Raw genomic sequence first — 25,905 nt, forward strand, 5'->3', positions numbered from 1 at the left:
CAACAGCTTCTCACAAGGATCCCACTTTGAAAGTAATTGTAGTGTTTTCAAATCTGAGATAACTATTAGGAAATCTGAAGCAAAATGTGTCCTAAGCTCAATGGCCTGGCAAAATCAAACATCTTTTAAAGTCAGACTTTCTTGGGGAGTAACTTGTAGGAGAATCTAGTGCTTTCATTAACATTGCAGCATCTGGGTAGAGTAAATAAAAATTATGTGGAAAAGGGACTATTTCTATTGACTATTGTGTATTTCTAAGTACTAACAATCTGAGACAGAGTCCTTCACTCCATAGGCGGTGGATTGACCGAAAAAGCGCTTTCCTTTTTAAAGGAATCTAAGCATAGACTAGGGGACATTAGATAATAGATTATTTCCAACTCTTAGCATCAGTGGATTTAAATTCTGCAAACATTAAATTACTTTGTAATTGTGTTTCAAAAAAGCCTTGGAAAAACTGTATGCCTCAAAAAGGAAAGAAGGAAGAAAAGAAGGAAGGAAGGAAGGGAGGAGGGAAGGATAGAGAAGAAAGGAGGGAAAGAAAGAGAAAGAGAGGAAAAGAGGGAGGGAAGGAGAAGGAGGGATGGAAGGAGAGGGAGGGAAGGAAAGAGAAAGAGAAAAGAAAAGAAGGAAGGAAGGGAGAGAGAAGAAAGAAACAAGAAAAGAAAGAAGAAAGAGAGGAAAAAGGAAGGAAAGAAGGAAGGAGAATAAAAGAGACAAAAAGAAAGAAAGGAAAGAACAGAACAGAACAGAACAGAAAAGAACAAGAAAAACCTGTAGTAATCAGGCCCAACACAGACTCAAGCCAGAAGACAGGGCTAGACCCTGAGCACACGGAGATAGAAAAGTCCAGAAGGTGAGAGGAGACCTAAATTCTACCTCATAAACATTTCTGCGTAGGTTCCAGGGACACAGCTATCCGTGTGCCTCTGCAAATAGTTTTTGTACTTTGGGCAGGCTGCAGATTGCCTATGCCTGGTTGATGTTTTTCTGAAAATTAATCCTAGCAGTGAAGCCATTCATATTCTCAACAGTAGAGGTCCTCAGTACCACAGTTCTTTAGTGAAGTTGCTGAAAAAATTCTCCCACCCTTGAATTGTTTGGCATTTATGGCTGCTTATGGAACTTAAGTCATTTTATGGATAGAATTGTCTATAACAGTTGAAATAATGTGTCAAAAATGAGTTGGCTCAACAGTGAAATAATTTGAAAAAAATATATAAACCATTCTCTTAAAGCTTTGGAATAAAAAGACCATGAGAAAATGTTTAGAGACAATGTTAAAATGTATTGTTACCAAAGAAAACAGTGAATTTGGGGGAAGAATGGGGGGTGTTGGTTCTGTTTTTCTAAGAACCATCAATTTACTTGGTCTGTGGTAAGTGAGAACTATAGAGCTACAAGATACTTAGGTTTTTTGTTTTCTTTCTTTTTTGTTTTTGTCCCAGGGATTTTTATTTGAATTTTCTGCCTGTAAACACAATTCACTATGAACAATTCCATTTACTCTTTTTTTTTCACCAGAAATTGACATTGTCCTTAACTCCTCCCAATTCTTTATTCTCCATATAACTATTAGGAACTCTTATCAATTCTACCTCCTATATATTGCATGTCCCATTTTCCATCTCTCTGGCCCCCATTGCCCTAGTTTGGGTCCTTAACTTGGTTGTTACAATTCTCTTCTAACCGGCCTTCCTATTTCTAGTTTCATATCATTTAAAATCATTCACTGCGTATTTATATATTTATAAAACCACCTTTCCAAAATGCCCTTCCCCTGTTTAACACTTCCAGTGGTTTTCCATTGCTATTGAACAAAGCACAAATTTCCTAGCATAGCCTGCCAGTTCCTTTATAACCTTGTCCCTAACTAGCTCTCCAGCTTTATTGCTTCCTTTCGTTTTTACCATAGCCCTCAAATCCATGTTCCAACTACACACGGAACTGCTAAGAGTTTGTCAGGTGCATCAAACTGTTTCAACCTTTCTGTCTTCCCACACTGTTTTTCTCCCAAATATTACTATTCTTTCTTCTCTCCTTAAGGGTTTTTTTTGAGACAGAGTCCTGCTCTGTTGCCAGGCTGGAGTGCAGTGGCTCTAGCTTGGCTCACTGAAACCTCCGCCTCCTGGGTTCAAGCAATGCTCCTGCCTCAGCCTCCCAAGTAGCTGGGACTACAGGCATGTGCCACCACGTCCAGCTAATTTTTGTATTTTTTAGTAAAGACCAGGTTTCACCACGTTGGCCAGGATGGTCTCGATCTCTTGACCTTGTGATCTGCCCGCCTCAGCCTCCCAAAATGCTGAGATTATAGGCAAGAGCCATCACCCCTGGCCAAGGAATTTGTTTACCTGACAAATACCTAAATCTTTCTTTAAGATCCAGGCCAAGTATCTTTTGCATTGTTAAACCTTTCCTGAACCTCAGGCAGGGTTAACAGTTACCTTTTTTGTGCCAACTTTCTATATATTCTTCCACTCCCATAGACCAGGTAGTATACTAGCTGTTTTCCCTGCTAAACCAGTGATTCTCAGTGGTGGCAGGGAGTGTGCTGGGGACAGTGCAATTTTGCCCATCAGAGTATATTTGGCAATAACTGGATCCATTTTCTATTGTCACAGTAATGGGGTGGAGGTGGTGCTACTGGCATCTGTGGGGTAGAGACTAGAGATGCTGCTAAACATCTTCTAATGGCCAGGACAACCTCCCACCACAAAGAATTATCCAGTCAAATGTGGGTGGTACCAAGGTTGAGACACTGTCAGACAGTAAAATTGTATGTCTTTTTAAAAAACTTCCAATCCTTAGAACCTAGAACAATGCCAAGCAAAATTTAGGCACTAAATAAATATTGGCTGAAGAAGTGAAAAATTCCACAGGGTTATCTACAGGGAATCCATTCAAGGATTTTTAAAAAATATTATTTTGAAAAATAACCAGAGCCCTAATTCAATCACATTCAAAAATATAATTTGACATTTATCTTAAAATTTCCTCAATAATGCATAGAGAGACTAGATTAAAGTTTTGATCTGATAATATGCTCACCTCTTCCAAAAAGTTATAAAATGCCAAAAAAAGAAAAGAAAAAGTTCATCAGATTAGATATTTTGAAGAACTCCTGAAAGAGACCATAGAGGATGGAAGGGAGGAAATAATCAAAGAAATAATAGAAAATTTCCCAGGTCTGAAGGAAGATTAAAAGGGTCTGCATCATGGGCTTCCATCAAAATACCAAAAATAAAGAGAGGAAAAACAATCTACAAAAGGATAGATACCATAGTGACATTTTATGTCTAATTACTGGAACTAGATACCAAAATTATATTGAGATGAAATAATAACCCAATATAATGAGGGAACATTATTTTAAAACTAAAATCTTACTCCTTTTTAATAGTTATATAGTGGGGAAAAAATTAAGACATTTTAAGACACAGTAAGACTTAGAAGTTTATCATCTGCAAATTTTGTCTTTAGAGAATTACTAGAAAAATTCTAGAGGAGTATAAGGAACTCAGAGTAATATAACAGATATCAGAAACAAACAGTAAGCAAAGAAGCAAAACCTAAAATGAGTCTAATGATATTCATGCATGATGAAAAATAGTTAACGACCTGGAACTAAAGTACCAGATGACTTCAGTTTGTGAGGTAGAAGAAGAAAGAAGAAAGTACAAGACAGAATGAATGTTTGCTAAGACTCGTGTTGGGTCCAAGAGGTGTCTGGATATATACACAAATGATTTTAAAAACAGAAAAATTAGAAAACTTAACGTTAAAAATGTTAAATAATCCACTGGGAAAATGAAATATATGGGTTCCAAAACAATAAATAAAGGGAAAAAGAAGAAATAAATCAACCCAACAAAAGGCAATCAAAAGGAAATAACAGTAAATTGAAAACATAAAGTGAGGTAGCAGGATTAAATCAAAATATGCCAGTATTCATAATAAATGTAAACCAGTTAAATTCTCCAATTAAAGGATAGAAAATCCAATCGGGTTTTTCAAAAGTCTTGTTATATGTTATTTACAAGGGACATATATAAAATGATGAAGAAAAGTATAAAATGAAGAAATGGAAAAATCTTCGATAAATGTCAAGGAAGCAGATATAGCAATATTAATTTCAGACAAAATACTAGTTTTATTGTAAAAGATGAAAAACAACAAAAGGGATAAAGATTTTTCATTTTGATAAAAATGCAATCCATCAAGAAGAAATAAGAATTTTGAACTTTAATGAACTAGAACATAGCTTTAAAATACACATTATTCAGTAACAACCAATAGAAATACAAGAAGAAATTAACAAATCCACGATTAAAGTGGAATAGTCTAACAACTCTTTATGAGAAATCAGATGATCATGTACACACACAAAGCAAACACGTAAGGGCTTCAAACTAACAATCAAACAAATCTGAGCTAAATGATGTATGTAGAACATTATACCCAAGAAAGCACAATACATTTATCTTCAAACATCCATGGAAGACTCTCAAAATTCAGTCATGTGTTAAACTAAAAGTGAAATTTTAACAAATGCCAGAAAAATGGAAATCTTATGTGACATGAATTTCCAATCACAATTCAATAAAATTAGTGATTAGGAATTAATAAAGGATATTTTCCCCGAAATCTCTCTATGAAAAAATAATTAAGCATCTTTAATGTTATTCTATTAAATTACAAGCTATTTGGAAATGGAAATAAAGAAAAACACAATATACCAAAATCTGTGATATTGCAAACAAAGTGATATTTGGAGGACAATTTTAGAGTGTATTTAGAACATAGAAAGATTCAAATGACTTAAGCATTTGGCTCAAAGAATTAGGGAAAAAAACAATAAAATAAGCCCCTCAAAGAAGTGATGAGTTAATCACGATGAAAGCAGAAATTGATGGAAAACTCAAACTAGTAGAACCAATGAATAAAACAAAAAATTGAAGTTAAAGCAATCAGTAAAATATACAAAGTTCTTGCAGATCTGATCAACATCAAAGAAAGCACAAAAAGCCCAAATCAATACATTTAAAGTTTATCTACATACCAATAAATTTGAAAATTAAATAAAACAGAAGACTTTCTAGAAAAATATAACTTCAAATCTAGTCCATAAGATAATTCAATATGTTTAAAAAATGATAAGTGAGAAGTCTTCCTCTAAGAAACATCAAGCCTAATCTTGTACAGATGAATCCTACAAAATCTCAAGGAGTAATTGTTTCTTTCAATAGATAAAATGTTCTAGAACATTGTGAGTTAAACTTTCTATCTCAGCCTCATAGGCAGAAACTAAATCTGGACAAGGGCAGCCTACACTTAGATATAGACCAATGTCATTTATGAAAGATCAAAAATGTAAATAATATATTCACAAGTAAAGTTCAATGATATATTAAATGATAAGTACATTATATCAAACTAGGATAAATGTCAGAAATCCAAAGATGATTTAATAGTTCATAAATTGACAAATAAAAAAGATAATAGCCTCCCTTTAAAAAAAATTTAATAAAACTCAGCACCATTCCTTATTAAATAAACAAAGACAACCATTTTTAGTAAATTACAGGTAAAGGTAAACTTCCTTAACTTGACAAAATTTATAGCAAATTTATAAGCATTTCCTTAAAAATCTGAAACCAGATAGGATGCCCTTTATAACTACTGCTTAATGTTATACTGAAAGCTAATGCAATGTGAAAAGGAAAGTAAATGAGAATAATAAATATTGGAAACAGACAAAATCGTCATTGTTCGCAGACCATGTGTTAGTCTAATTAGAAAAATCAACAGCTCTAAGAACTACTAAGAGAATTTTGCAAAGTAACTAACTAAAGATCAATGTAGAAAATCAATAGATTTCTTATAATCCAGCAATTACAGGAAATAAATAAATTCCTAGGAATAAACTTAACAAGAAATGTGTATGACCTACATAAAATAAACTACTGAACTTCAATGAAAGCTATAAAAGAAGAATCAATGGAGATAAATACCATGTTATTGGATTGGAAGACCCAATATTGTGAAGATGACAGTTCTCCTAAAATTATTCATAAGTTTAGTGCAATCTCAAACAAAATCTTGTTAAGTATTTCCGTGGAACTTGACAAGTTTATTCTCAATTATTTACTGAAAAGAAACTGAATAAAACCATAACAGAACTACTTGATAAAGAACGAGGGAGCAATTGCCTTACCATATTCAAAAACTTGCTATAATGATATAATAATTAAAGCATTGTTTAAAAGATAGTAATCATGCAATGTTTGCTCTAAGACCTCAATAGGATTGAACAAGAACTCAGTAACAGAAATATAGCTGGAAAATGCCAAAGTAATTGGAGATTAAACAATACACTTCAAATAACACGTGTCAAAGAAGAAATCTCAAGAGAAAATTTAAAATATTTTGGAATTAAATAAAAATAAAAACACAACTTATCAAAATCTGCAGGATATGGCAAAACCAGTGCTTAGGGGAAAATCTGTAACATTGAATGCGTGTATTAGAAAACAAAGATCTAAAATCAATCATCTAAATTTCCACTTTAGGAAATGAGAAGAAGAGCAAATTAAACCTAAAGTAAGTAGAAGAAGAAAAAAATAAAATCTGGAGCAGCAATCAATGAAATTGAAAATAAATCAATAGAGAAAAATCAATGAAACCAAAAGGTGGTTCTTTAAAAGATCAATAAAACTGATAAGTCCCTGGCCAAGCTAACCGAGAAAAAAGAGAAAGGACACAAATTACTAATATCAGAAATAAAAGAGGAAACATCACTACAGACCCTATGGACATTACAAAGAATATAGAAATATTATCAACTATTTTCTGCCCACAAATTTGATAAACTAAATGGAATGGACCAATTCCTTGAAGGACACAATCTGCCAAAAGTCACATAAGAAGAAATGATCTAGGCCTATGCCTATTAGAGAAACTGAATTAGTAATGATGACCTTACGAAACAGAAAGCACCAAGCACAAATGGGTTCATAGGTGAATTCTACCATATTTACGTTCAGAAGATAAAAGTGTTACCCTAGTATCAACACCAGACAAAGACATCACGAAGAAAGAAAACTACAGACCAATATTGTTCATGAACACAGATATAAAAATCTTGAACAAAATATTAGCAAATTGAATCCAAGAATGTATAAAAAACTCTACACCATTACCAAGTGAGATTTATCTCAGGTATGCAAAGCTGGTTCATCATTTAAAAATCAGTTAATGTAATTCATCACATCAAAAGAAGGCTAAAGAAGAAAAATCACTTTATCATGTCAATAAATGCAGAAAAAGCATTTGACAAAATGTAATGCCCATTAATAATAAAAACTCAGTAAATTAGAAACAGAAGGGAGCTCCTTCGACTTAATAAAGAACCTCTACAAAAACCTATAGCTAATATACTTAATGGTGAGAAATTCAAAGCTTTCCCACTAAGATGGGGAAAAGAGCAAGGACATGCCCTCTCACCACTGCCATCAGACTAGAAGTCTTATTTAATGCAATAAGACAATAAAAGGAAATAAGAGAGGTATACAGACCATGAAGGAAGAAGTAAAACTTTGTTTGCAGATGGTGTGATCATCTATGTTGAAAATCTGAAAGAATCAACAAAAAAGCTCCCAATAGTAATAAGCAATTATAGCAAGTATGCAGGATATAAAGTTAACATACAAAAGTTAACCACTTTTCTATACACCAGCAATAAACAAATAGAACTTGAAATTAAAATTCTACTTCTTTATTTTATTTAGTACCCCCAAAAATGAATTGCTTAAGTATAAAATTAACAAAATATTTACATGATCTCCAAAATTCTAATGAAAAAAATCAAATAAATAAATAGAGAGTCCATGTTTATGGACAGGAAGATCAATATTGTCAAGATGTCAGTTACTCCCAGCATGACCTATAGATTCAATGAAATTCCAATCAAAATCCCAGCAAGTTATTTTGTGGACTTCTTTTTGTTCTTTTTTTTTGAGATGGAGTTTCGCTCTTGTTACCCAGGCTGGAGTGCAATGGCGCAATCTTGGCTCACCGCAACCTCCACCTCCTGGGTTCAGGCAATTCTCCTGTCTCAGCCTCCTGAGTAATTGGGATTACAGGCATGCACCACCATGCCCAGCTGATTTTTTTTTTTTTTTTTTTTTGTATTTTCAGTAGAGATGGGGTTTCTGCATGTTGGTCAGGCTGGTCTCAAACTCCTGACCTCAGGTCATCGGGCCACTGCGGCCTCCCAAAGTGCTGAGATTACAGGCGTGAGCCACTGTGCCCAGTCTTTTTTGTGGATTTCTGCAAACTGATTCTAAAGTTTATATGGAGAGGCACAAGACCCAGAATAGCAAACGCAATATTGAAGAAGAACAAAGTTAGAGGACTTACGCTGCCCAATTTCAAGACTTACTACAAAGCTATAGTAATCAAGACATTGTATTAATAGTATTGGTGAAAGAATAAACAAATAAATCAATGGAACAGAATAGAGTGCTAAAAATAAGTGAGCTATCAAGCCATGAACAGACATGGAAGAAACTTAGATGCATATTACAAAGTGAAAAAGGCTAGTCTGTAAAGGTTACATATGGTAGACATACCCCAGAGAGATGTGGGTTTAGTTCCAGACTACCACAATAAAACAAATATCACAATAAAGTGGATCACACAAGTGTTTTGGTTCCTCAGTGCATATAAAAGTTATATTTGCTCTGTACTATAGTCCCTTAAGTGTGCAATAGCATTATATCTAAAAAACAATGTACACATCTTAATTAAAAATATTTTATTGCTGACTGGGTGCAGTGGCTCATGCTTGTAATCTCAGCACTTGGAGAGACTGCAGTGGGCATATCACTTGAAGCCAGGCATTCGAGACCAGCCTGTCCAACATGGTGAAACCCTGTCTCTACTAAAAATACAAAAATTAGCTGAGCATAAAACCCTGTCTCTACTAAAAATACAAAAAATAGCACATGCCTGTGATTGCAGCCACTCAGGAGGCTGAGATGTGAGAATCACTTGAGCCCAGGAGGCAGAGGTTGTAGTGACCTGAGATCATGCCACTGCACTCCAGCCTGGATGACAGAGCAAGACTCTGTCTCAGAAAATAAACCCAAAAAACTTTATTGCTAAAAATGCTAACAATCATCTGATACTTAAGAGTCATCCAGTGAGGGTTGAAATCAACTTCTTCCAAATTCCTGTTAATACTGATATTTTGATATCCTCCCATGAATCACAAATGTGATTGCATCTAGAAGGACGAATCCTTTACAGAAAGTTTTCAATGTTCTATGCTCAGATCCATCATGGAAATCACTATCTAGGAGCCATAGACTTACAAAATCTATTTCTTAAAAAATGAGACTTCAGAGTTGAAATTTTTCCTTGAGCTGTGAAGTGTAGAATGGATGTTGTTTTAGCAGTCATGAAAATAACATTAATCTCCTTGTACATCTCTATCAGAGTTCTTGATGACTAGGTTAATTGTCAATGAGCAGTAATATTTTGAAAGGAATTTTTTTAATGAGCAGTAGGTCTCAACAGTGGGCTTAAAATATCAATAGACTATGTATAAAAATCAGTAGCATTTCTATACACCAATAACATTCAAGGTGAGAGCCAAATCAAGAATGCAATCTCACTTACAATAGCTACAGACACACAAACACCCAGGAATACATCAAACCAAGGAGGTGAAAGATTTCTACAAGAAGAACTACACAACATTGCTGAAAGAAATAAAAGATGACACAAACAAACAGAAAAACACTTCATGCTCATGGAAGAAGAACAATATTGTTGAAATGGCCATACTGCCCAAAGCAATCCATAGATTCAACTCTATTCTGTTGAACTACCAATGTCATTTTTCAGAGAATTAGAAAAAACTATTCTAAACTTCATGTGGAACCAAAAACCAACCTGAATAACCAACGCAATCCTAAGCAAAAAGAACACAGCCCGAAGCATCAAGTTTCCTGACTTCAAACTATACTATAAAGCTATAGTAACCAAAACAGTATGGTACTGGTACAAAAACAGACACATAGATGAATGGATCAGAATAGAGTACCCAGTGCATAGTTGCACCCCTACAACCATCTGATCTTTGATAAAGCTGACAAAAATAAGCAATGGAGAAAGGACTCCCTAGTCAATAAATGGTGCTGGGATAACTGGCTAGCTATATGCAGAAGAATGAAACTGGACTCCTAACTTTTGCCATATACAAAAATTAACTCAAGACATATAGAAAGTGTAAGACCTCAAACTCTAAAAATCCTAGAAGAAAACCTAGGAAACACTATTTTAGACATCAGCCTTGCCAAAGAATTCATGACTAAGTCCTCAAAAACAATGATAACAAAACAAAAATTGACAAGTAGGACCTAATTAAGCTAGAGAGCTCCTGCACAGCAAAAGAAACTATCAACAGAGCAGACAGACAGCCTACAAAATGGGAGAAAATATTTGCAAACTATGCATTTGACAAAGTTCTAATATCCAGAATATATAAGGAACTTAATTAAACAAGTGAAAAACCAAATAACCCCATTTACAAGTGAGCAAAGGAAAGATACTTCTTGAAAGAAGACATACATGCAGCCAACAAGCATATGAGAAAATGCTCACCATCACTAATCATCAGGGAAATGAGAATCAAAAACACAGTAAGATACCATCTCACAGCAGTCAGAATTGCTATTATTTAAAAGTAAAAAATGACAAATGCTGGTAAGGCTGCAGAGAAAAGGGAACACTTATACACTCTTGTCGGGACTGTAAATTAGTTCAACCACTGTGGAAAGCAGTTTAGAGATTTCTCGAAGAACTTAAAAACAGAACAACCATTCAACCCAGCAATCTTATTACTGGGCATATACCCCAAGGAAAATAAATCATTCTACCAAAAAGACACATGCACTGTTATGTTCATCACCACCTATTCCCAGGCAAAGACGTGGACTCAATTTAGGTGCCCATCAACAGTGGACTGGATAAAGAAGATGTGTTACATATACATCATGGAATACTATGCAGCCATAAAAAAAGAATGAAATCAGGTCCATTGCATCAACATGGATGGAGCTGGAGACTATTATCCTAAGCAAATTAATGCAGGAAGAGAAAACCAGATACCACCACATGTTTTCATTTATTAGTGGGAACTAAATATTGGGTCCACATGGATATAAAGATGTGAACAAAAGGCATTGGGGACTACTGTGGGAAACAGAGTTGGGAGGAAAGGGCTGAAAAACTACCTATTAGGTACTATGCTCACTACCTGGGTGATGGGATCATTCATACCCCAAACCTGTGTTATGCAATATACCCATGTAACAAACCTGCACATGTATACAGGCAGAGTCAATTAAGCACAGTTCTTAAGGGCCCTAAGATTTCCAGAATGGTAAATGAACATTGGCTTCAACTTAAAATCACTAGCTGCAGTAGCCCCTAACAAGAGAGTCAGCCTGTCCTTTGAAGCTGTAGTCCAGGCATTGACTTCTCTCTAGCCATGAAAGTCTTCTTAGGTGGCGTCTTCTTCCAATGGAAGACTGTTTTTTTCTACATTGAAAATCTTTTGTTTCGTGTAGCCACTTTCATCAATGATCTTAACTAGATCTTCTGAATAACTTGCTGTAGCTTCTACATCAGCACTTGCTGCTTCACTTGCACTTTTATGTTATAGAGATTTCTTCTCTTTAACTTCACGAACCAACCTCTTACAGCTTCACACTTTTCTTCTGCAGCTTGCTCACCTCCCTCTGCCTTCATAAAAGAGAAGTAGGGCTTTGCTCTGGATTAGGCTTCGATTTAAGGGAATGTTGTGGCTCGTTTGATCTTCTGTCCAGACCTTTAAAACTTCTCCATATCAGCAATAAGGCTGCTTTGCTTTCTTCTTAATTCTTTTTTTGAAATCGATTCTCATTCTGTCACCCAGGCTGGAGTGGAGTGGTGCAATCTCGGCTCACTGCAACCTCCGCCTCCCCAGTTCAAGCAGTTCTCCTGCCTCAGCCTCCCAAGTAGCTGGAATTACAAGCACTCACCACCACACATGGCTAGTTTTTGTATTTTTAATAGAGATGGGGTTTCACTATGTTGACCAGGCTGGTCTTGAACTCCTGACCTCAATTGATCCATCTGCCTCGACCTCCTACTTTTTTTATTATTGATGCATTTTCAGTAGTAGCACTTTTAATTCCCTTCAAAAACTTTTTCTTTGCATTCACAACTTGGTTAATTGTTTGGCACAGAGGTCTGGCTTTTGGCTTATCTCAGCTTTCAACATGCCTTCCTTACTAAGCTTAATCATTTTTAGCTTTTGCTTTAAAGTGAAAGAGAAATGCAGCCTTTTCTTCCATTTGAACACTTAGAGGCCATTGTAGGGTTATTAACTAGCCTAATTTTAATATTGTTGTGTCTCAGGGAATAGGGAAGCCTGAAGAGAGGGAGAGAGAGACAAGAGAATGGCAGATCAGTGGAGCAGTCAAAACACATGCAACATTTACTGATTAAGTTTGCCATACTAAATGGCCATGGTTTTGGTGTCCCAAAACAATTATAATAGTAACATCAAAGATCACTGATTACAGATCACCATAACTTATATAATAATAATCTAAGTGTTTGAAATATTGTGAGAATTACAAAAATGTGACCCAGAGACATGAAGTGAGCACACACTGTTGGAAAAATGGTGCCGATAGACTTACGTGATGCAGGGTTGCCACAAACCTTCCATTTCTAAAACATGCAATACCAGTGAAGTGTAACTAAAAGAAGTATGCCTGGCCAGGCATGGTGGCTCACGCCTGTAATCCCAGCACTTTGGGAGGCCAAGGTGGGTGGATCACAAGGTCAGGAGTTTGAGACCAGTCTGACCAATATGGTGAAACCCCGTCTCTATTAAAAATACAAAAAAAAAAAAAAAAAAAAAAAAAGCTGGGCATGGTGGTGCATGCCTGTAATCCCAGCTACTCAGGAGGCTGAGAGGAGAATCACTTGAACCCAGGAGGCAGAGGTAGCAGTGAGCCGAGATCACGCCATTGCACTCCAGCCTGGGTGACAGAGCAAGGCTCCATCTCAAAAAGAAAAAGAAAGACATATGCCTGTATATGATTTTAATGAGAGGACATTACAGAAGAGGCAAAACTTTGGAGAAAGTAAATCGGTAAGTGGTTGCCAGGAGTCCAGGGGGTGGGAGGAATGAATAGATGAAGCACAGGGGAATTTGGGGACAGGGAAACTACTCTGTATAATGGTGGATACATATCCTTATATTTGTCCAGATGTATAGAATGTACTACGCCAAGAGTGAACACTAATGTAAACTATGGACTCTAGGTGTGATGATGTCAGTGTGGGCTCATCAATTATAATAAATGTGCCATCAAGGTAGGGGATGTTAAAAGACTTTTTTTTTGAGATATAGTTTCACTCTTGTTGCCAGGCTGCAGTGCAGTGGCGCGATCTTGGCTCACTGCAATCTCCGCCTCCTGGGTTCAAGCGATTCTCCTGCCTTAGCCTACTGAGTAGGTGGGAATACAGGCTTGTGCCACCATGCCCGGCTAATTTTCCATTTTTAATAGAGAGGGGGTTTCTACATGTTGGTCAGGCTGGTCATTAAAAGACTTTTTGAAAGGCAATTTGATGCCCACTCTCATCAACCTATTACTTAAGTTTCTTGGGTTTTAGCCTAGATAAATACTTACACTTGTATACACTGACATATACATGAAGATTTTTATCCAGCATTGTTTATAATAGCAAAAAACAACAAAAGATAAGTAATATAAATATTCATGTAACTAAGTAGACTATGAATCTATGGATTCACAGAATACAATCTCATTTATGAACAACATTTTTAAAATCAAAATGGAAAGATATTTATGTGTGTATATATATACACACACATAAGATGTAAATATATAGAAAAATTTTCAGAATCAATCAAACTATTAATAGTAGTCACATCTTGGAAAGGGTGTGGATTTGGGAATAGAGATGGGAAGGAAGTGCTTTCAATATTTATGCTCCCTACTTAGATATTTTCTAAAATTTGGAGAATATATTTCTTGTACAAATAATTCCAAATTGCACAAGTGTTTGAAATTATACCATATTATGAAAGCGATACATGTTTATTTTAGAAAATTCAGAGATGAAAATATAAAAATAAACATTAGCCTTTAACCCAGAAATAGCCACTATTAGCATTTTGATGTACAGATGGTCCCTGACTTACAACAGCTGGACTTTCAATCTTTCACGTTTATGATGGTGCAAAAGCAATACCCATTGAGTAGAAACCATAGTTCGAGTTTTGAATTTGGATCTCTTCCCAGGATAGGGATATGTAGTATGATACTCTCTCGTGATGCTGGGCAGCGGCAGTGAAAGTGACCAACACAGCCATTCTAGCTTTCACTTTCAGTACAGTATTCAGTAAATTACAGGAGATATTCAACACTTCATTAGAACATAGGCTTTGTGTTAGATGATTTTGCCCAACAATAGGCTAATGTCAGTGTTCTGAGCATGTTTAAGGTAGGCCAAGGCTAAGCTATAATGTTCATAAATCGAGGAGTATCTGTATAGCCTACCAATTTTTCTCCACACCTTCGCATTTTAAAAATAAAAATAATGGCCAGGTGTGGTGGCTCATGTCTGTAATCCCAGAACTTTGGGAGGCCCAGATGGGTAGATCACTTGTGGTCACAAGTTCGAGACCAGCCTGGCCAACATGGTGAAACCCTGTCTCTAGTAAAAATGCAAAAATTAGCCAAGTATGGTGGTGGGCACCTGTAATCCCAGCTACTCAGGAGGCTGAGGCAGGAGAATTGCTTGAACCTGGAAGGCAGAAGTTGCATTGGGCTGAGATTGCACCACCACATTCTAATGTGGGTGACAGAGCAAGACTCTATCTCAAAAATAAATAAATAAACAAAAATTAAAATATAAAAATAGTATTATATATTATGATGATCTTCCCTAACACATTTGATTATGAGTAAAGTTTAAATTAGGGATATTAATCAATTGACAATATGTTTCAAATACACATAACAGAATGTTTCTGTACAACATCCTTCTAAAAGGGGTATAGATATTCCTTCATTTATTCAATAGATACTAGGGATATAATTGTGAGTACAAGTATAGTGCATATAACAAATTCCTTGTTGAGGAGCTTGTAGTTCTTTCCCAATATTTCACTGTTAGAATCAGTACTGACATATCTCCGTAACTAAATTCTTCCTATGATTGTTTCCTGAGACTAGTTTCCTAAATTGCTAGAACTGTTTTTGCTGGATCGGAGGTAATGTGCATTTTCTAGGCTTTTGATTATATCTTTCAAAAAGCCCTTCAGAGAACTAGTATTTAATACCCACTGGTAGTGCATGAGAACACCAGTTTCCCAGTGCCCTGACCAATATTAGATATTGTAATATTTCAAAGTTTGATTTTGATATGAAAATCTCGCATTTTGATTTTATTTCCATTGATCAATTCTTAGATTATAAAGTTTAAATGAGAGTTATTAACCCTTTGACAATATGTTTCAAATATATGTAAACTGTTTAGCCCCCAAACCATAAACTGAGATTACATTTGACCGTCTTTAGAGTTCTCAGTTGCTTAGCTGCTTAGACATGCTATTAAGCATGTAGTTTATACTTTGTGTGTCTTTGTCTGAAAGGTATCACGCTACATACCAAAAATAACGTTACGATTTTGGCTCATGATAGATTCACATATTTCCTTATAGAAAAATAAATTTATTTTTAATAAATTAATGATGTTTTAAAAATTAAAATGTTTTCTGGAAAACTTCATTCTTTGGGAGAAAGCTTTCTTTATGCGAGATTAAAATCTACTTTAGAGTTTTACATGGATTAAGTTTTAAATTAACATAGAAGAATAACAATATGAATCAATTTGATCAAAGAAAAAGTGTCACTAATTATTTAAACAAGACACTTACAATGGGGATTTAAAGGCAAAGAAGCGGATTTCCCTTGCATGTGGATCAAATCAGAAGTATCCCATAATTGACTCTTTACAAGACCCTGCTTTAGTATAATGGACTAGATATTAAAGCTCTAAGTATTTAAAGCTAGTTTCCGTCTTTCTCTAAATGGAGGCCCGCCACTAAGAGCTATTTTACAAGTCTGACACATTAGTTGCATCACGAGGTAAGACCCTGGCTCTGCTCCTATGGTCCGGAATTTCAAGTGCTTTCAATAGTTAAATGGTGTGAAATGGGTAACATTGAACCTGTGAGAAGCAATGAGCGTCTTAAAAAATAAATTCCAGATGGGAAGGGATATAGATACTGTAATGGTTCTTTTCAATGAATTAATTCCAAAAAGAGCTCATACATCTTTTGATTTTTTTAGCCAACTTATTTGTGAATAACTTTAGGGGGGAAATGGTAATTTTTTTCCTCTTCCATTATTTAACATTGCCTGGGAACAAAGAGGGTTTTGTAAACGTCTACTGACAGATCAAACACGGGAGCAGAAGAAGAGGAGTCAGATACTGAATGTTTTATAACTTTCCTACAGCAGTAAAGTCAAAAGGGTCAAGTCGAGACCACAGATCTTCCTTAAAGTGCTGTATTACACGAAATAACCTTTTCATATTTTAGCATTCCCACTACAAAATGGAGTTCTGGTACCTACCACTATATAGTACATTATTCAGGGAGACATAATGCATTTTAATGTACCCAAATGTTTTGATTTTACAGCACCTTAGTAGTTCACATACAAAATAACTCTGAAAAAGCATTTCAGTGTATCGAAAAGGGTTTTATTGTTTGACTAGATGTGAACTCAAATCCCAAATCTGCCACTTAGTAAAAGTGTGACCCGAATCAGGTTACTAAATCTCTCAGGGCCTCAGTTTCCTCATTTATAAAACAAGGATAATAGTTATATCTGTAGGAATATTCAGAGGATCACACAATTCAGCGTCTGAAAAGTCCTTGGCAGAAGGCTAACTTGTAAGCCCTCAAAAATCATGGCTAGTACTCTTCGTAGTGAATGTTTGTCAAATTAAGTTTCTTGTCATTTTTCTTCCCCATAATCAAAATATAGTACTAGACTAAGGGGTATCAAAAAGAGGTCCTATTCTGACACCCAAACACCAGCCATTCTTTTCTCTTTAATGGAATACCGACTACTGAAAAATATATGTCTGCTTCTGCCACCCAATATAGTACATGGAATAGAGCCAAAGCGATACCCCTGGAGTGGGCCCCGGAAGCTCTAGCTTCGTGTCTTCCCAGCACAACTGCACAACCAGCAGCTCACAGGCACTGCCAGTACCATGAGGGTGAGAGTCACGTCAACCCAGATGAAATGGGGACTCACTGCACAATTGCCAGTGCTCCATTTGGCAGTAACTTCGTGTAAGTAGAAGGTGATGGAAGAGACAGGACGGCAATCTGGCCCTGACTCTAGTTAAAGTTCTCCCTGTTTTTATGGTTTAGTTCTTGGCTATAGTAAACTCCAGATTGAATAGATGCCTCAAATACACTTCTGAGACCAGCCTTTCGCCTTAAATAGCAGTCAAGTTGCCTGCAGATGCATTGTTTTTTGAAATGGAGCATAGAAAGGGTTTAAAAAAAAATGTCAGGCGTCAAGCAGCCTCACAAATCATTTTTATGTGGCTTCCTGGACCTTTGTTTTTAGCAAATCCCTTAACGGGGGATTGACTCATTTGTGTATTTCTTCAAAGGAAGGATTTTGCAGGTAGCTCTTCATGAGGCCTGCTGCCTTCTAGGATTTGGGAGAAAGAGTTTTAAGAGAGCAGATATGTTTATTTTTGAGAAGTCATTGTTTGGTACCTGCAGCCATTAGCTCGGTGAGTAAAGCGCTGGCAATCTGGGGTAAAAGGATCTGTGTACTCCTGTAACTCAGCACCACAGGTCTGAGATTCCAGGGCTGAGCTGGAGGCCGAACAGTGATGTTTCAGGATCTCATTAGCACAATTAATAAATAGACGTGATTCTGTGCTAACCTGAGAACTGATTGGGTCTTTTTTTATAAACAGAAATTCTATCATATGATGTCTGTTTTTGAAAGCAAAGCCACTTAAACATTATCAAATTATTTTTTGTCCCTTTGTGTTGTGCTTTTGGAATGAAAATAAATACGTAATTTAGATGGCGTGTGCCTCTAACTAAGTTAAAACATAAGCAAATCTACTTAGCCAAAAACCAAATTTATCCTCATTTTATTAGGCAGGTGGTATACATATTAGATGATTTCCCTCTCGGGTTTTACATTTATTTCATGTGTTTTTCTCCAAAGAACAGGAGTTATTCTGTCAAAAGTGGGGAGGTGAAACCGCGGTTAAGGGGATACTGCAAATTCTACCCTTTCAGCAGAAGTAATTTATAGTTTCATAATATTCCAGAGTTTCTCTTTGTCTTTTACATGACAATTTATGACCAAGGTATGTTCATGTTTCCCTTACCCCTTGCTACAAGCCTGAACAAATAAACCGTGTGCATACAGGGCCTGTTTCTCCATGCTGTTTTCCAGGTATGGTTATTTCTTTTTTCTTCCCTTGACCCCACATGACATAAGCTGAATTCTGCACTGCAGTATTTTATTCCAGAAAGCACATACTGTGAAACTTAACTGGTGAGAATGAGTTTTTGTGTTGTTTTGTCTGAAACTATCCCTTAAAGTAATCCAACTGATTGTAAAAAATCAATATACTGATAAAAAAACCAATAGAAGAAAAAGGTTTGGCTGCCCAGAGAAGATATGTATCTTTGTGATGCCTAAAAAAATTTTTTCAGACATTTGCCCTTGGGTTTAAAAAACATTAATTCATAAAAAAAATGTAAAAAATAATGTGGCAAACACCTCTCCACCCACAGCCTAACTTAAGAAATTACACATTAGCAATAAAATTGAAGCTGTTAGTGTGTACACTTCACTAGCTGCAGCCTCCTTCCAATCCCCTAGATGAGGGAATCTAGCATTTTATCATTTCCAGGCACTTTTGTATATTTTACTATATATGCATTGTATCTTTAAACTACATATAGCGTTAATATCCGTTTTTAAACACTTCATAGAAATGTTATCCATGTGTATGCTTATGAAAAATTGCTCTTTTTCTCTCAGCATTTTGTATCTTACAGCAATCCACACTGATAAATGGAGCTCCAACTCACGAATTTTCACTCCTCTATGTTACTTCATTGCCTGGTGATACCACCATGTACTGATGAAATTCCTGTGAATGGATATTTAACTCACCTACTATTTTTGACTATTATTATCATTGCTAATGTGAACATTCTTGTGCGTATTTTTTTGTGCACATGCACAAGAATTTCTCTAGAGTATATCCCAAAAGTGGAACTGGTAAGTAGTGGCATAAATGCATATTCACTTTCTCTATTTATTATCAATTTATTTTCCAAAATCAAATCAAATTACACTCCTACCAGCAGGTTCTGTTTCACTATCTCGCCAACACTTACATTAAAAAAAATTTGTAATTTTTGTTAATCTGATGGATTAATATCTCATTGCTTGCTTAGTGAGGTTTAATATCTATTTATTTACCGTCCATGCGTGTTTCATCTTCTGTGAAATGGAATTTTCTATCTTTAATCCCTTTTTGAGGCATTATTTGTCTTTTTCACACAGATTTGTAGAAACTCCTTGTGTATCCCGGGCACTTATCCTTTTTTGGTTCTCTAGATTTTAAATATCTTTTTCTAGCCTGTGTCTTGTTTTTCACTTTTTCTATGGTATGTCATTTTGGTTTTAACTTACAAAATAGTCAAATTCACCAATTTTTTTCTTTTCAGTTTATACTTTTTGTGTCTTAAGTACTATAACTTTACAGTATCAAATGTCAAAATGTTAGATTTTTTTTTTTTTTTTTTTGCCAGGTGCAGTGGCTCACCTCTGTAATCCCAGCACTTTGGGAGGCCAAGGCAGGAGGATCACTTGAGCCCAGGAGTTCCAGACCAGACCTCCTGTCTCTGGTCAAAACAAAAAAAAAAACAACAAATATTAAATCAGTACGTGTGTGTGGTGGCACATGCCTGTAGTACCAGCTACTTGGGAGACTGAGGTGGGAGGATCACTGAGCCCAGGAGGCAGAGGTTGCAGTGAGAGAGATTGCACTGCTGCACTACAATCTGGGTGACAGAGTGAGATCCTGTCTCAAAAAACAAAACAATTAGATTTTTGGCAGGACAGAGTTCCCCACCTTGTTTTATCTTGTTTTTCAAAATTATGCTCTGTACATTTACTCTTCTTTTCTAATAGTATGACTTTGAATATCAATTTCTAGCCATCTGATGATTTCCATGAATGGGCTGAGTATGTCTTTTCAGAGTTCATACCATCACAGCCTCCTCAGCCCTCTCTCTGCTCCTCCGCAGGCCATCTCTGTCATAGTCTCTCTTCAGCCCTCTCTGACTTGCAGGGAAGTGTAAAAACTTATGGTTATCAATCTCGATGAAGTTTGCTGAATAATTGGTCAGTAGCTCCATAAGCAGCCAAGAATCATCAACTCCTAAAATTTTAATGCTAAAAGGAATCAGAGATCATTGACCTAAACCACTTTATAAATATGAAGATAAGAGAAATTACAACGAAATCAAATTTCCCTAAGCAGTAGAAAATGAACCCATGATTGAATACAGAGAGCTTTAGATTCAAACAGTTCTTACTACCTACATTTTCACCCTCTCTAAACTATAAAGTTATCTCGCACAGATTTTGTGAGCATTAAATGTTAAGTATCCAGCATGATGCCTGAAATACTTTAATTAATTTAAGTAGGGACTTAATGTTATTCTCCTCTCCCTGCCTCCTAATCCCTGCCCGTAATGATAAGCACAGTGCAGTGGGAATTCAGTCTTAAGGGATTTAAGAATGCTTCCCAGAAGAATGCATAGAATTAGGAGTAGGAGATGGCCAAGAACATTCTAGGCCCCAAGGAACACCGTGCATTCAGGAGCAGTTCACAGAATCTAAGTTATGCTATTGTAGGCCACAGATCTATTTTCATGATGAATAAAGAAAAAGGTTTCCAGAGGCTTCTTTGCAGGTTTATACTGTGGTGATGAATTGGAACAAAAGAGTTGTCTCTCTTAATGTGTTTTAGGCTTGAGTTTCTTCTTAAGCATTTCAGCTGTTTCTGAGTGTGTTAGAGCAAAGGTGGGATAGAGCTGTGGATCTCAAAGTAGGGTCCGCAGACCCCTGAGAGTTCCCAAGATCCTATCAGGGGGTCCAAAAGGGCAAAACTATTTTTTCTTAATAATCCTAAGGCAGGCCTGGTGTGGTGGCTCACACCTGTACTCCCAGCACTTTGGGAGGCTGAGGCAGGTGGATCATGATGTTAAGAGATCGAGATCATTGTGGCCAACATGGTGAAACCCCGTGTCTACTAAAAATACAAAAATTAGCTGGGCATGGTGCCACATGCCTGTAATCCCAGCCACTCGGGAGGCTGAGGCAGGAGAATCACCTGAATCCAGGAGGTGGAGGTTGCAGTGAACCGAGATTGTGCCACTGCACTCCAACCTGGTGACAGAGTGAGACTCAAAAAAAAAAAAAAAAAAAAAAAAAATCCTAAGGCGTAATTTGTCTTGTGCACTATGTTGGCATATGCATTGAGGGTTGAAAAGTAATGTTGGTAAAACTGCTATCGCCAAACTGTACTAGTTAGTAGTCACTTCATTTTTCATCACAATGCACTCAATATTAAAAACAAAAGCAAAACAACAAAAATAGCCAGTTTCAGGCTGGGCACCGTGGTTCACACCTGTCATCCTAGCACTTTGGTAGGCCAAGGCGGGTGGATCATAAGGTCAGTAGTTTGAGACCAGCCTGGCCAACATGGTGAAACCCCGTCTCTACTAAAAATACAAAAATTAGCTGAGTGTGGTGTGTGCCTGCAATCCTAGCTACTCAGGTGAATTGCTTGAACAATTCAGGAGGCAGAGGTTGCTGTTAGGTGAGATTGCACCAGCCTGGGCCACAGAATGCAATTCCGTTTCGGGGGAAAAAAAAAAAAAATATATATATATATATATATATATATATATATATATAACTTGAAAATATCCTTGATGAAGTAACATTTATTTTTCTAAGCCTCAACTCTTGGTAAGGGTCAGTGTGGCAAAGTGAGAAGCACACATAGGCACTTCTGCTGCATAGCAAAGGACAATGACCATTTCAAGGAAAACTACCTTGTAATTGAGTTGCAAGCTGAGTTAGTTGCTTTTTTTCATGGCACCTTATTTTTATTTGAAAAATGACTTACAGGCAAGTTCTGGTTACTCGGATTTGGTAGACATTTTCTCAGTGATGAGAAAAGGAGCCTGACACTTCAACAAAGCAGTTTGATCGTTGCCAATAATAAAATTCCAACTTCCAAACAAAAGCAGAATTTCAGAAAACATTCAGTCGTTTCTGATCACATGAATTAACAAATATCACAAATGTTAACAAATGTGATTTGTGGAAATGTATAAGGAAATGTGTCAACATTTGGAGGACCTGCATGACTTAATGAACTAATGTTTTGCAAGTTGCCAACAAATGATGTATCATTTATGGGGAAGCAAGCCATTCAAAGTACATGAGAGGCCAATGATTTTAATGTAAAGAAAAACAAAAGTTTTACTATTAAGGGGTTGCATTTTATACTGCAAATAATCATTGAAAACTATCAATTTTTTAAAAGAAGTATCAATTTTTTTAAAAATACCAATTTTTTGGTGTAACATTTAAAAAATAGTCACAGTGATCTTCAAAGGCTACTTGAAACACTCCTTCCTTTTTCAACCACATATCTGTTTGAGGCTACTTTTTCTTTTCTATTTTTTTTGTTTGTTTGTTTTGAGATGGTGTCTTGCTTTGTCGCCCAGTGTGGAGGGCAGTGGTTCGATTCCGGCTCACTGCAACCTCCTCCTCTCGTGCCTTAGCCTCCGAGTAACTGGGATTACAGGTGCCTGCCACCACATCTGGCTAATTTTTGTATTTTTAGTAGAGATGGGGTTTCACCATGTTGGCCAGGCTGGTCTCAAACTCTGACCTCAGGTGATCCACCCACCTTTACCTCCCAAAGAGCTGGGATTACAGGCGTGAGCCTCTGTGCCCAGTTGAGGATACTTTTTCTTTATACATTTCAACCAAAACAACATTTCACAACAGATCAAATGCAGAAGCAGATATCAGAATTTGCTGTCTTCTGTTAAGCCAGACAATAAAGAGATTTTGTAAAAATAATAGATACTACTACTACTACTACTACTCTTCTTGATATTTATGTTTGGGAAATACAGTTTTGAAAATTAAAATTGTTTTACTGTTAACATGTAATGAGCTTATTTTTAAGGAATTAATAAAAAGATATTTAAGTTTTTTCTCAATATTAGTTTTTAGTACACTAAATACTGATAGATATAATTCATATACATAAAAACTCTTTGGGGTCATCAATAATTTTTAAGAATAAAGGGTCCTGAGGCTAAAAAGTTTGATAACTGTTAGTATAGAGAGAGAATAAACTTTGGGATCTAAAGAAGAAAGTATTAGAATTAGGAACAATGAAACTAAAATTAGAGGTGTGCAAGAGATTGCAGACACCCAAGCTGTGAATTCGTGTGGGTGATGAATTATATTGAATTAGAGCAAGGCTATGATGCATTAAAAGGTAGCACAGTGTAGTAAAGCAAATTTACTGGACTCAGAACTGATTTCTCCTTCTAATTTTACTATTAAGCACAGTTACTTCAAGTCAAGTAACTAGAAGTCACTTCCTTTTAGAGTTGCCAGACTTAGCAAATAAAAATACAGGACGCCCTGTTAAATTTGAATTTGAGATAAACAACAAATTATTAGTGAGCATAAGTATGTCCAGAATATTGCATGGGATTCAAGTTTAATAGGGTGTCCTGTATTTTATCTGGCAGCCCTACTTCCTTTTGCAGGTCTTAATTTTCTCATAAGTAAAATAAAGGTGTAGGCTAAATTCCTATATGTCTGCCCTTCTACTGAAGCTGGTCTGTGATGATAAAAAGAGAAAAACTAGGGAAACACAGTGTGTTTGTGTGTGTGTTGATACAAAGTTGCAAATGGTCCTTTATGGAGAAGGACTATTGTGTGTCTTGAAGTTGTTCTTCCTACCTCTTTGGCGTTATAATATTCCTGCCTTCATGGGATGACAAGTATTGTTTTTCTAATGCCCTTTTGGCAAAATTTATAGCTGATTGTTAAAATGGTTTTGAAGTATTACTTGTGTATAAAACCACTGCACTAGATGGTGTCTAAGTTTTCTCCCAGCTTTCACATTCCATGGATTTTGTCTTTGCAAAGGCAAAAAGACACACAACTCTTTCACCTGACAGCTGATGTGACTATCATTTCTCTTCTAGGACACTTTTCCTCAATGTGTAATACAGAGAGAACAGCTTCGCTCTTCTCTCCCACACTGCTAGTTGCCGGGAGAGTAAATGAAGTCATGTCTGGAAAGTGCCCCGAGCTCTTCAGAGAAGAACCTAGAAGTGGGGGCACGTGCCATTGCCCTGAATCTGGAGCAATCGTTAAGTTTTTAGAATGAACCGAAAAGCTCGGTTTTCGGAAACCGAAATGTTTCAAGTATTGTGTTTGATTTGCACATCTTCAGTTTGATCCTTAACAACATGTTTGCTGTGATTCCAGGAATTTTGTGATCTTACTTCAGTGTTGACATTTTACATCCTTCCCAGGACTGTAAGTACTCTTTAAGGAATGTGTGGTTAATGTAGTAGAGAGAAAAACCCCAAATCACACTGCATCCGAGAGCCAAGAAGTCCAGCCTTTTTATTGGCTTCCAGTACTGGCATTAAATAAACATGAGTCGTTTTTCTGGAAACACCTGTCAACCTTAAACATGCAAGGACAAAGCCAGAATCTTTGAGGCTCACTGAATAGCTAACTCAGACATCGTTTCTCTTCTCCAAAGATTGTGATTGTTTGCTTATTTTTTTCATACAATTTCTTAGACTAGGCTTTCACCAAAAATAAAAGCTAAATATGATGCATCATGGGCAGAGAATTCTTAATCCAAATCCCCAGAGATTACCTGACTTGATTATTCCACATACTCTGTATTCTCAACCAAAATAGACTTCTTTTTAAAGAGAATCCAATTTCCAATGGATTTAACCTAGAAAAACAGCAAAAAGCTAATAAAAGCTCGGAGGCTCGTCCAAGGAAAGCATTGTGGCTGCTACACGTTTGGAGTCTTGATCTAGTGGAGAGGTTTGGAAAAGCTGCCAATTCCTCTAGTGAATTTGCTGTTCTCTGGGATGTGGGATGGGGCACCTGGTAGACTCCTAGTAAATTCTTGACCAGGAATAAATTATGCGGACTGCATTCCTGTATTGCCAAAACTTGGCCTAATTGAGATAGTGGAGTTGCTAACAGACTTAATCTTTGGAAAGAAAGAGTGTGAGTGTGGAGACAACTTCTTCAGCTTCTTCCTACTCACTCTTCGCCACCTTTTGTGTTCCTATTTTGTGGCACAACTGAGAACCGACTTTCTTCAAAGAAACATAGCTTAAATGCCTGGAGTAGTGCCTGCAATTTCCTGTTCATTCTCTACCATAGTATCCTACTCCAGGGGTGTTTTACCAAGAGGTGCTTTACCCTGCAATCACTCTTCAGACCTGAGTTGATTCTTCAGGCATCAGTAGCTGGATAACCTGAGTAAGCATCAGATGACCTTCCTTTCCCTTTCCCCCCTCAAAATGACCTTTTCTTTCCCCTCCCCTATATATAAGATCTCTAAATCTGGTGCTGTGAGTTCTATTCTCAGATT

General features: G+C 36.4%; 1 long non-coding RNA gene across 1 annotated transcript in view; it reads left to right on the forward strand.

Annotated features, from left to right (window-relative positions):
* The window catches only part of LOC128932124 (uncharacterized), a 57,376-nt gene that overhangs the window by 26,860 nt on the left and 4,611 nt on the right, over positions 1-25,905 (forward strand). The window contains exon 2 of the long non-coding RNA XR_008481571.2: positions 24,479-25,793. This is a non-coding gene — a long non-coding RNA (uncharacterized LOC128932124). The remainder of the gene's footprint in view (positions 1-24,478; positions 25,794-25,905) is intronic.

Source organism: Callithrix jacchus, chromosome 5, assembly GCF_049354715.1.
Source record: "Callithrix jacchus isolate 240 chromosome 5, calJac240_pri, whole genome shotgun sequence".
NCBI lineage: Eukaryota > Metazoa > Chordata > Mammalia > Primates > Cebidae > Callithrix > Callithrix jacchus.